Source organism: Canis lupus, chromosome 32 (genome assembly GCF_048164855.1).
Source record: "Canis lupus baileyi chromosome 32, mCanLup2.hap1, whole genome shotgun sequence".
NCBI lineage: Eukaryota > Metazoa > Chordata > Mammalia > Carnivora > Canidae > Canis > Canis lupus.
Window position 1 is genome coordinate 15,582,020 of NC_132869.1, and position 10,500 is coordinate 15,592,519.

At 36.6% G+C, this 10,500-nt stretch overlaps 1 long non-coding RNA gene across 9 annotated transcripts in view; it reads left to right on the forward strand.

The window, feature by feature from the left end:
* LOC140622624 (uncharacterized) overlaps positions 1-9,522 on the forward strand; it is a 177,262-nt gene extending 167,740 nt beyond the window's left edge. For all 9 annotated transcript variants that reach the window (XR_012022321.1, XR_012022320.1, XR_012022314.1 and 6 more), the window contains one exon: positions 7,147-9,522. This is a non-coding gene — a long non-coding RNA (uncharacterized lncRNA). The remainder of the gene's footprint in view (positions 1-7,146) is intronic.
* Positions 9,523-10,500: the final 978 nt, after the last annotated feature.

Here is a 10,500-nt window from a genome sequence, read left to right on the forward strand (position 1 = left end):
GTGTGGAGACTTTATGTGATATATCATTTGCAAGTATCTTCTCCCATTCTGTAGGCTGCCTTTTAGTTTTGGGGATTATTTCCTTTGTTGTGCAGAAGCTTTTTATGTTGATGAAGTCCCAGTAGCTCATTTTTGCTTTTGTTTCCCTTACCTCCAGTGGTGTGTCTAGTAGGAAGTTGCTATGGCTGATGTTGAAGAGGTTATTGCCTATGTTCTCCTCTAGGATTTTGATGGATTCCTGTCTCACATTTAGGTCTTTTATCCATTCTGAATTTAGTTTTATGTGTGGTGTAAGAAAGTGGTCCAGTAAACAAACAACAACAAAACAAAAAAAGTGGTCTAGTTTCATTCTTTTGCATGCTGCTACCCTGTTTTTGCAGCACCATTTGTTGAAGAGACTGTCTTTTTTCCATTGGATATTCTTTTCTGCTTTGTTGAAGGTAAATTGACCATATAGTTGTGGGTCCAATTCTGGGTTCTCTCTTTTGTTCCATTGATGTTTGTGTCTATTTTTGTGTCGGTACCATACAGTCTTGATGACTACAGGTTTGTAATATAGCTTGAAATCAGAATCATGATGCCTCCAGTTTTGTTTTTCTTTCTTAGGATTGCTTTTGCTATTTGGGGTCTTTTGTGAATCCATGCAGATTTTAGAATTGTTTGTTATAGCTCTGAAAAATAATGATGTTATTTTGATAGGATTGCATTAAATGTGTAGGTTGCCTTGGGTAGTATAGACATTTTAATTATGTTTGTTTTTCCATTCCATGTGCATACAATGCATTTCTAGCTCTTTGTGTCTTCTTTAATTTCTTTAATAAGTGTTCTATAGTTTTAGCGTACAGATCCTTTAGCTCTTTAGGTAGGTTTATTCCTAGGTACCTAACTGTTGTTGGTGCAGCTGCAAATGGGATCATTCCCTGATTTCTTTTTCTGCTGCTTCTTTATTGGTGTGCAGATTTCTGCACATTGATTTCATATTCTACAATTTTGCTGAATTCATGTATTAATTCATGTATTAATTTTAGCAATTTTTTGGTAGTCTTTTGGATTTTCTACATAGAGTTTCATGTTGTCTGCAAATAGTGAGAGTTTGACTTTTTCCTGGCCAATTTGGATGCCTCTTGTTTCTTTTTGTTGTTTGATTACTGAGACTAAGACTTCCAATACTGTGTTAAATAACAGTGGTGAAAGTGGACGTCCCTGTCGTGTTCCTGACTGTAGGGGAGAGGCTCTCAGTCTTTCCCATTGAGGGTGATATTAGCTGTGGGTCTATTGTATATGGCCTTTATGATGTTGAGGTATGTTCCATGTATCCTTACTTTGTTGAGAGTTTTTTTTTTTTAAGTATGTATGTATGTATGTATTTATTTATTTATTTATTTATTTATTTATTTATAAAAGACACACACACACACACACACAGAGGCAGAGACACAGGCAGAGGGAGAAGCAGGATCCATGCAGGGAGCCCGATGTGGGACTCAATCCCAGGACTCCAGGATCACGCCCTGGGCTGAAGGCAGCGCTAAACCACTGAGCCACCCAGGGATTCCCTGTTGAGGGTTTTTAATCAAGAAAGGATGCTGTATTTTGTCAAATGCTTTTCCTGCATCTACTGACAGGATCATCTAGTTCTTATCCTTTCTTTTATTAATGTGATGTATCATGTTGATTGATTTGCAAATGTTGAACCACCCCTGCAGCCCAGGAATAAATCCCACTTGATCGTGGTGAATAAATCTTTTAATGTACTGTTGAATTTGATATGCTAATATTTTATTGAGAATTTTGCATCCATGTTCATCAGGAATATGGGCCTTTAATTCTCCTTTTTCGTAGGGTCTTTGGTTTTGGAATCAAGGTAATGCTGGCTTCATAGAATAAGTTGGGAAGTTTTCCTCCATTTCTATTTTTGGGAACAGTTTGAGAAGAATAGGGATTAAGTCTTCTTTAAATGTCTGGTAGCATTTCTCTGGGAAGCCATCCAGCCCAGGACTTTTGTTTGTTGGGAGATTTTTGATGACTGACTCAATCTCTTTATTGTTATGGGTCTGTTCAAATTTTCTCTTTCTTCCTGTTTCAGTTTTGGTAGTCTGCAAGTTTCTAGGAATTTGTCCATTTCTAAGAATTTGTCCATTTCCTCCAGATTGCCCAGTTTGTTGGCATATAATTTTTCATAATATTCCATCATGATTGTTTGCAGTTCTGTGGTATTAGTTATGATCTCTTTCATTCGTGATTTTATCTGTTTGGGTCCTTTCTCTTTTCTTTTTGATAAGAGCGCTAGGGGTTTATCAATTTCATTAATTCTTTCAAAGAACCAGCTCTTAGTTTTGTTGTTCTGTTTTATTGTTTGTTTCCATGCCATTTATTTCTGCTGTAATCTTTATTATTTCTCTCCTTCTGAGGACCTTAGGCTTTATTTGCTGTTCCTTTTCGGACTCCTTTAGATGTAAAGTTAGGTTGCATATTTGAGTTTTTCTTGCTTCTTGAGGTTGACCTATATTGCAATATACTTCCCTTTTCAGTCTGCTTTTACTGCATTCCAAAGGTTTTGGTCTGTCATGTTTTCATTGTCATTTGTTTCCATGTATTTTTAAATTTCTTCTTTTATCTGAGGGCTTTTCAAATTTTTTCTTGTGATTGGCATCAAGTTTCATAGTATTGTAGTCTGAAAAAAATGCATAGTATGATCTCAACTTTTTGCACTTGTTGAGGCCTGATTTGTGACACACTATGTGATCTCTGGAGAATGTTCCATGTGCACTTGAAAAAAATGTGTACTCTTGTGCTTTAGGATGAAATTTTCTGAATATGTCCGTTAAATCCATCTGGTTCCGTGTGTAATTCAATGCCATTTTTTCCTTATTGATTTTCTGCTTGGATAATATGTCCATTGCTGTAAGTGAGGTGTTAAAGTCCCCTACTATGATTGTATTATTGACAGTGAGTTTCTTTATGTTTATTATTAATTTATATATTTGGCTGCTCCCAATTTGGGGGCATAAATATTTACAGTTGTTAGATCTTCTTGATGGGTAGACCCCTTAATAATGATATAATGCCCTTCTTCATCATTTGCTACAGTCTTTGTTTTAAAATCTATTTTATCTGATATAAGGATGGTTACTCTGGCTTTCTTTTGACGTCCTTTTGCAGGATAAATGTTTCTCCATCCCCTCACATTCATTCTGCAAGTGTCTTTAGGTCTAAAATGAGTCTCTTATAGGCAGTATATAGTTGGATATTGTTGCTGTTGTTGTTGTTGTTTAACCCATTCTGTATCCCAAATCTTTTGATTGGAAGAGTTAGTCTGTTTACATTTGGAGTGATTATTGAAAGATATGAATTTAGTATCATTGTATTATCTGTAGATGGTGATGCTGTTTCTGATCCTTTCTGGTCTTTGTTGATTTTGGTCTTTTATTTCTTTTTTTTTTTTTTTAAGATTTTATTTATTTATTCATGAGAGGCACAGAGAGAGAGAGGCAGAGACACAGGCAGAGGGAGAAGCAGACTCCATGCAAGAAACCTGACTTGGGACCCAATCCTGGGTCTCTAGGATCATGCTCTGGGCCGAAGGTGGTGCTAAGCCACTGAGCCACCCAGGCTGCCCTGGTCTTTTATTTCCACTCAAAGAGTCTCCGTATTTCTTGTAGGGCTTGTTTAGTAGTCACTTAGTAGTTCTTGTTTGTCTGGGAAACTCCTTATTTTTTCTAATATTCTAAATGACAGTCTCCTGGATAAGGAATTCTTGGCTGCATATTTTCCCCATTTAGCACATTGAATATATCCTACTACTCTCTTCTGGCTTGTCGAGTTTCTTTAGTTCTCTTTTTCTCTCTCCTTCTGGGTCTCCTATCATATAAATATTATTTCATTTTAATAAGTCTGAGTTCCCTAAGTCTATCTTCATGATCCATGACCTCTTCTTTTCAGCTTTGTTATTTTCTATAATTTTATCTTCTGTATCACTGATTTGTTCCTCTGCTTCATCCATCCTCATTTTTATGGTCTCCATTTGGATTTGTATCTCAGTTATAGCATATTTAATTTTGGCCTAAGTTTTAGTTCTTTATTCTCTGTAGTAAGGGATTCTCTAGTGTCTTTTAAGCTTCTTTCAAGCCCAGCTAGTATCCTTATAATTGTTATTTTAAATTTAGTTCAGAAATCTTACTTATATCCACATTGATTAAATCTCTGGCTATCATTTCTTCCTGTTTTTTTTCTTTTGGGGTGAATTCCTCTCTTTTGTCATTTTGGAGGGGAAAAAGAAAAAAAAATAATAAAAAATGGAAAAAAATTAAAAAATAAAATACATAAAGGAAGCTAGATCCTAGGTGTGTTATGGTCTACTTATTACAAGAAGCTTGTTAGAAAAAAGAAAAGGAAAAGGAAAAGAGAAAAAAGAAAAATTAAAAATAAAATAGTATAAATAACTAATTGCTCTATGTCCAAAAAACACATAAATAAAACCAGACCAAAAAAAAAAAAAAAAAAAAAACAAAACCAAAAAAACAAAACCAGAAACAAATAACAATCAAACCAACAAACCAAAAAGCCCCCAAATGCTAGATCCTGTTTCCCTTAAAGCTGAAGCCTTCTGGCTTTCTATAATCAGTGGACTTGGTATGGGTGAGGAGTTTGTGCTGGTCTTCCTGGGGAAGGATCTGCTGCTCTGATTCTCAGGTGGAATTGCCCTAGTGGTGGAGGTGTGCCCTAGTGGAGGGCAGGGGAGGGGGAAGCTTGGTGTAGCCCTTTATTCTGCTTTTGGTGGTGCTATTTAGCTCACTGAGGTGGATCAAGCTGGTGGGTGTGGGGAGAAAATGGTCTTGCCTGGTTTTCTCAATGCATGTCACCTCTTTTTAGTGAGGCCCCCTGTATCCCTGGTTTCTGTCAGATTTCTACCTTACTCTGTCTGTGTTAGAGCTGTTTACCTGCCAAATGGTACAGCACTCCTATGTTTTATCTCAGGCATGGCTGTGTTTCAAAACCCCACATTTCAGAGACCCCTGAGGTTTAGACCCACCCTGATCCTCCTGGTGGGGGTAGAGAGAGTTTCCCTACATTGTGGCCAGTGCTGGCTAGTAGCAGAAGACAGTGGTGCAACCTTTTAGCAGTTCAGAGTTTATGGTGAATTGCAGCACACAGCTGGGGCCAGGTTATGTAGCCCTCAGCCAGTGTCTTCGTTCCATACTGGTGGGTGGGACAGCTCAATGGGCCCTCAGGGTCCTTTGCCCACCAGAAAGGCCTATCACCTCTCCCAAATGCCTCAAGCTGTGGCCAGTGCCTGCATGTCCCAGAAGATAGTGGCACCACCATGCAGCAGTTTGGAGTTTATGGTAAATTGCAACATACAGATGGCACTGGGATTTGTAGCCCTCAGTGGGTGTCTTTGTTCCTATATTGGTGGGTGGCGGCTCAATGGCTCCAATAGGGTCTTTTGCCTTAAGAGAGGCTATAGCACCTCTCTGAAACACACCACTTCTCTCTGTGACCCTTGGGATCCTTAGGCTGCCCACTGCTGGGGCTCAGCCCTGCTCTCCCCCTTGAGCACCCCTCAGTTCCTCAGGCATTAACAGGGCTATGTCCCAAACCTCTGATACCTTAGAATCTCTACTGTATTTATAGAAAACTGGTGGTATTGTACTCTTCTCCTTTTCTTCCATCAACGGTTTTGAGCAGTAGTTTTCTTGTGTGTATTTTCACTCTTTATTTTTTCCCCTATGGGTTTTCTCTCTCTCCTCCTCTCTTGCTACTCCCTCTGCAGACAGGGTTCCCTCACCTAGGGAGCGCCCACCAACCGTCCATAGTTCCTACCTTCCATGGGTCACTCTTCTGATTTGAGGACATGCAGCTTTGTTCTCTAAGACTTCTGACTGATTTCTTGGGTTCTCAGAATGATTTGATATTTATCCAGCTGTGTTTGAGTGAGGAGGCAGGCTAGGGGTCATCCTACTCCTCCACCATCTTACCTCCCTCTGATGGTGAGGTTTTAGAACTCAGAATGCAGTAAGTTTAGAACCTAGAACTCTTACGTTTTAATCGAAAGAGCACCAGAAAAAATATCACATTTGGGTTGATAAGTTCAGTATTTCCCCTCCTGGATCAGGAAAGACTAGAATCTGAGAACAGCGGGCAGAAGTGATTAAAAGATCCTGGAGTTAGTATATGAGACAAGAGTTTAGGGCTACAGTCTGTGTAGATATAACCCTTTCTCTAACTTGTCTAAAATTAGTGAGGCAGTTTGGACTTATTGACAGAAAATGAATTCATTCCCTGTCTACTAAACAAGGTTTTTTTTCATGACTTTATGCTGTCACATATATTTGCACCGAAACCCATGTCGTTGACCAACAATGAGAGGAAAGACAAAGGAAGGTTATGGAGGAGGGTGAGAAATTTCATTTGCAACAAATCTCAAATATACCCCCTCCTTTCTATTCCCTTTACCATAACTCCAGTGCAAGATCTTATGTTTCACTTAGTGTTGCCTTATAATGATAATAAATGCGATAGTAAAACAAGCTTACATTTTTAAGTACTTAGTATGTATCACATATCAAGTGCTTTCCATATATTAATTCATTTAATGCTCACAACCAATCTCTGCAGTAGGTAATATTTCTATGCCTACTTTATAGATGTGGAAATAGGCTTAGGGTGGTTGAGAAACTTGCCTACTACATTCACACAGAAAGCACCAGAGCAGGAATTCCATATCAGACAGTTGGGCTCCAGAGCCCAAGTCTGTAATCACTAATACTTTGTTGTCTTCCAACTAAATGTCTTGCCTCTTGGCTAGCCTTATGCTGCTGTCAGATTTAATGTTCTTAAAATACTACTTCGAACATTTTATTCCTGTGCTCGAAAGCTTTCCTGGCTTCTCCCCAAATACCGAATGTAAAGTCCAAACTCTTCAGCCAGGCAACACACAGTCTGGCTCCAGGCTAGCTTGCCAGCACTGTCTCCTCTACTACTCTCAGTGACCTTGCACTCCTGGCAGGCTAGCCTACTCAGTGCCTCTCTCACCCCTGACTCAACTCTTCTCTGAACTTACTAGGTACTTTTTTTCTTCTTGACTTCTTGTTTATATACCATTTTCTCTGTCAAGTATTTTCTCCTCTCTCTTCTCTTTTTCAGCTATTTAGACTCAGCACAAGACTTGCATTCAGCAGAGTGACCAGGATGTGATGGGATCCTAAATCATGCTTAAAGGAGAAAAGACTCAGGGAAAAAACCACCATCTTTAATTAAAAGGCTGCCATGTGGAAGAGGTTTAGAGTCGTTTTGTTCAGCCCGAGGCAGTGACAGCTAACTAAGACTTGTGAAGAGAAAGAAGTGAACGGAAGACAGCATGTCCTTTCATCTTGGGAGAGTTCTAAGTTTTAAGTTTAAGATCACTAGTGAATAGATGGTCTCTTTACGATGGTGATTAAATTATATTTTGTGGCCCACTGCTGGTCAAAAAAAGTCTTCTTGATGAGTCAAAACCGGATCCAAAATTCAACTCCCTTCTTTAAATGGCATCTACTCAGAAGGCACGATTCCCTTGGATTTTGGTTTTGTTAGCCATTGAAGGTATCTGAATGAAGACTTATAAAATGTTGTTCATAAATGAAAATATGTGCACTTACCAGCTTACAGAGGAGGAGTAATTTAACAAATGGTGTTTAGCAATTGCCAGCATGGCAAAACTATTTTTGTATATTTACAGATAGAGATTAGGAACTCTCAGAAAAGTTCCAGATGCATTGCTTCATAATTAATTGCTGCCTTTCTTTTTAAACTATGATAATTTGATAATATTTATGATGCATTTATAACAATGTTTGAATTAAAAATTATTAGTTTAGCATCGTTATTTAGTTAATTGTGTGAATTGTTTCATTAACACTATGGATATAGTAGGATATATTTGCTTCAGGAGCATTTTGCACCTATAATTTACCATTAGCTAGACTTTAAAACTATATTTAGCTCAAAATGAGTTATTCTTACCTCTGTTGACATACCTATATGTATATAAACCCAAACCTCCTCTCTTCCACTTTCAAATTGCTTTGCTTATTCAATGGCTTCATTTTTATTATCACCAAGTATTACCCTATTTCCAAAAGAAGAAGACAGGCCCTGGGATCCAAGTATGTTTCTGACAAAAATGTCTACGTGATATTTTTCTGCAGTGAGGATTCAAAAACCAGATGGATGATTCAATGAAATGGCATTTCTGTTTTCTTCTGATTTTTCTGTTTTTTTTTTTTAAACATATAATGTTTTATTCATTACGGGTACACTATATAGTGATTCAACAATTCATACACACCTGGTAATTTACTATCTCAACAACTTTCCTATGTATCTTACAGTGTTAGTTATTGTTATCATGTTGCACATTACATCCCTACTACTTATTTGTCTTATAACCAGAAGTTTGTTTATAAATTCTTCCAATTTCCCCCTGGCAAGCACACATCTGGTCTCTTTTTCTAAGTCTTGGTTTTTTTTTTTCCTCAGATTCCACATAGAAGTGAGATCATATGGTGTTTATCTTTCTCTATCTGACTTATTTCACTTAGCATAATGCCTTCAGGGTCCATCCATGTTGTTGCAAATGATAAGATTTTCTTGTTTTGTTTTTTTTTTAAACGGATGAATAATATTCCATTTTATGTAAGTGTATGCATATATGCATATTATATGTATGTTTATATATCCATATATTTTTATATTTCACAACTTCTTTATCCATTTATCTATTGATGGACACTGAGATTGTTACCATGTCTTGGCTATTGTAGATAATGCTGCTATGGACATAGGGATGCAGATATATTTTTGAATTAGTGTTTTCATTTACTTTGGATATAGTCCAGGAAATGGAACTGCTGGATCATGTGGTAGTCCTATTTTTAATTTTTTAAGGATCCTCCATAGTTTTCCACAGTGACTCTACCAATCTACAATCCCAACAATGCACAAGGGCTCCTTTTCTCCATATCCATGCCAACATGTGCTATTTTTTTCTTGTAGGTGATGGTCATTTTGAAAGGCATAGGTGATAATATCTTATTGTTGTTTTAATTTGCATTTATCTAATGACTCGTGGTGTTGAGCACATTTTCATGTACCTGTTGACCTTTCATATATTTTATTTGAAGAAATCTCTGTTCAGGTCCTTTGCCCATTTTTAATTGGGTTATTTGTCTTTGGCTTTGTTATTGAATTGTATGAGTTCTTTATATATTTTGGATGTTAAGCCCTTATCACATGTATGATTTGATACCTGTGACTTGTCATATGGCTTTTATTATATTGAGATATGTTCCTTCTATGCCTAATTTGTTAAGAGTTTTTATCTTGAATAGATGTTGAATTTTGTCAAATGCTTTTTCTGTGTCTGTTGAGATTATATAATTTTTTTCTTCCATTCTATGAATGTGATGAATCATATTGATTGATTTGTGTATGTTAAATCATCCCTGCATCCTAGCAATAAACCCACTTGATCATGGTGAATATTGCTTTTAATGTGCTGCTAACTTTGGTTTGCCAGTATTTTGTTCAGAATTTTTGTATCTGTATTACTAAAGTAGTTTTCCTTTTAGTAGCATCCTTTTCTGGTTTTAGTATCCCGATCATGCTGGCCTTATAAAATGAGTCTGGGAATACTTCCTCCTCTTTAATTTTTGGAAGATTTTGAGAAAGATTGCTGTTAATTCTTCTTTAAATGTCTGGTTAAGTTCACCAGTGAAGCCATCTGGTCCTGGACTTTTCTTCATTGGAAGATTTTTGATTATTGATTAAATCTTCTTACAAATAATTGATCTATTTAGATTTTCTATTTTTTCCTGATTCAGTCTTCATAAATTGTAAGTTTCTAAGAGATTTTCTATTTCTTCTAGATTGTCCAGTTTCTTGGCATATAGTTGCTCCTTATGATTATTCGAATTTCTGTGGTATCCATTGTAATATCTCCTTTTTAAAAATGTATAATTGTGTTGGTCCTTTTTCTTTTTTTCCTTGATTATTCTAGCTGAGGGTTTGTCAATTTTGTTTGTCTTTTTAAAGAACAAATTCTTAGTTTGGTTAATCTTTTCTGTTCTTTATTTTGGCTCTAATAGTTATTATTTCATGTCATTGGCTAACTTTGGACTCAGTTTGTTCTTCTTTTTCTAGTTTCTTAAGGCTTGGAGTTAGATTCTTTATATGGCATTTGTTTTGTTTCTTTTTTTTTTTTCTTTTGGCATCTGTTTTGTTTCTTAATGTACATTTTTATTATTATGAACTTCCCACTTAGGACTGTTTTTGCTGCATCCCACATGTTCCAGTATGTTGTGTTTCCATTTTAATTTGTCTCAAGAAACTTTTATTTCTCTTTTATTTTTTTTTGATCCATTAGTTATTTAGGATAGTGTTAATTTACATGTGTTTATGAATTTTCCAATTTTCCTCTTGTCATTGATTTCTAGTTTCATGTCATTGTGGTTGGGGAAG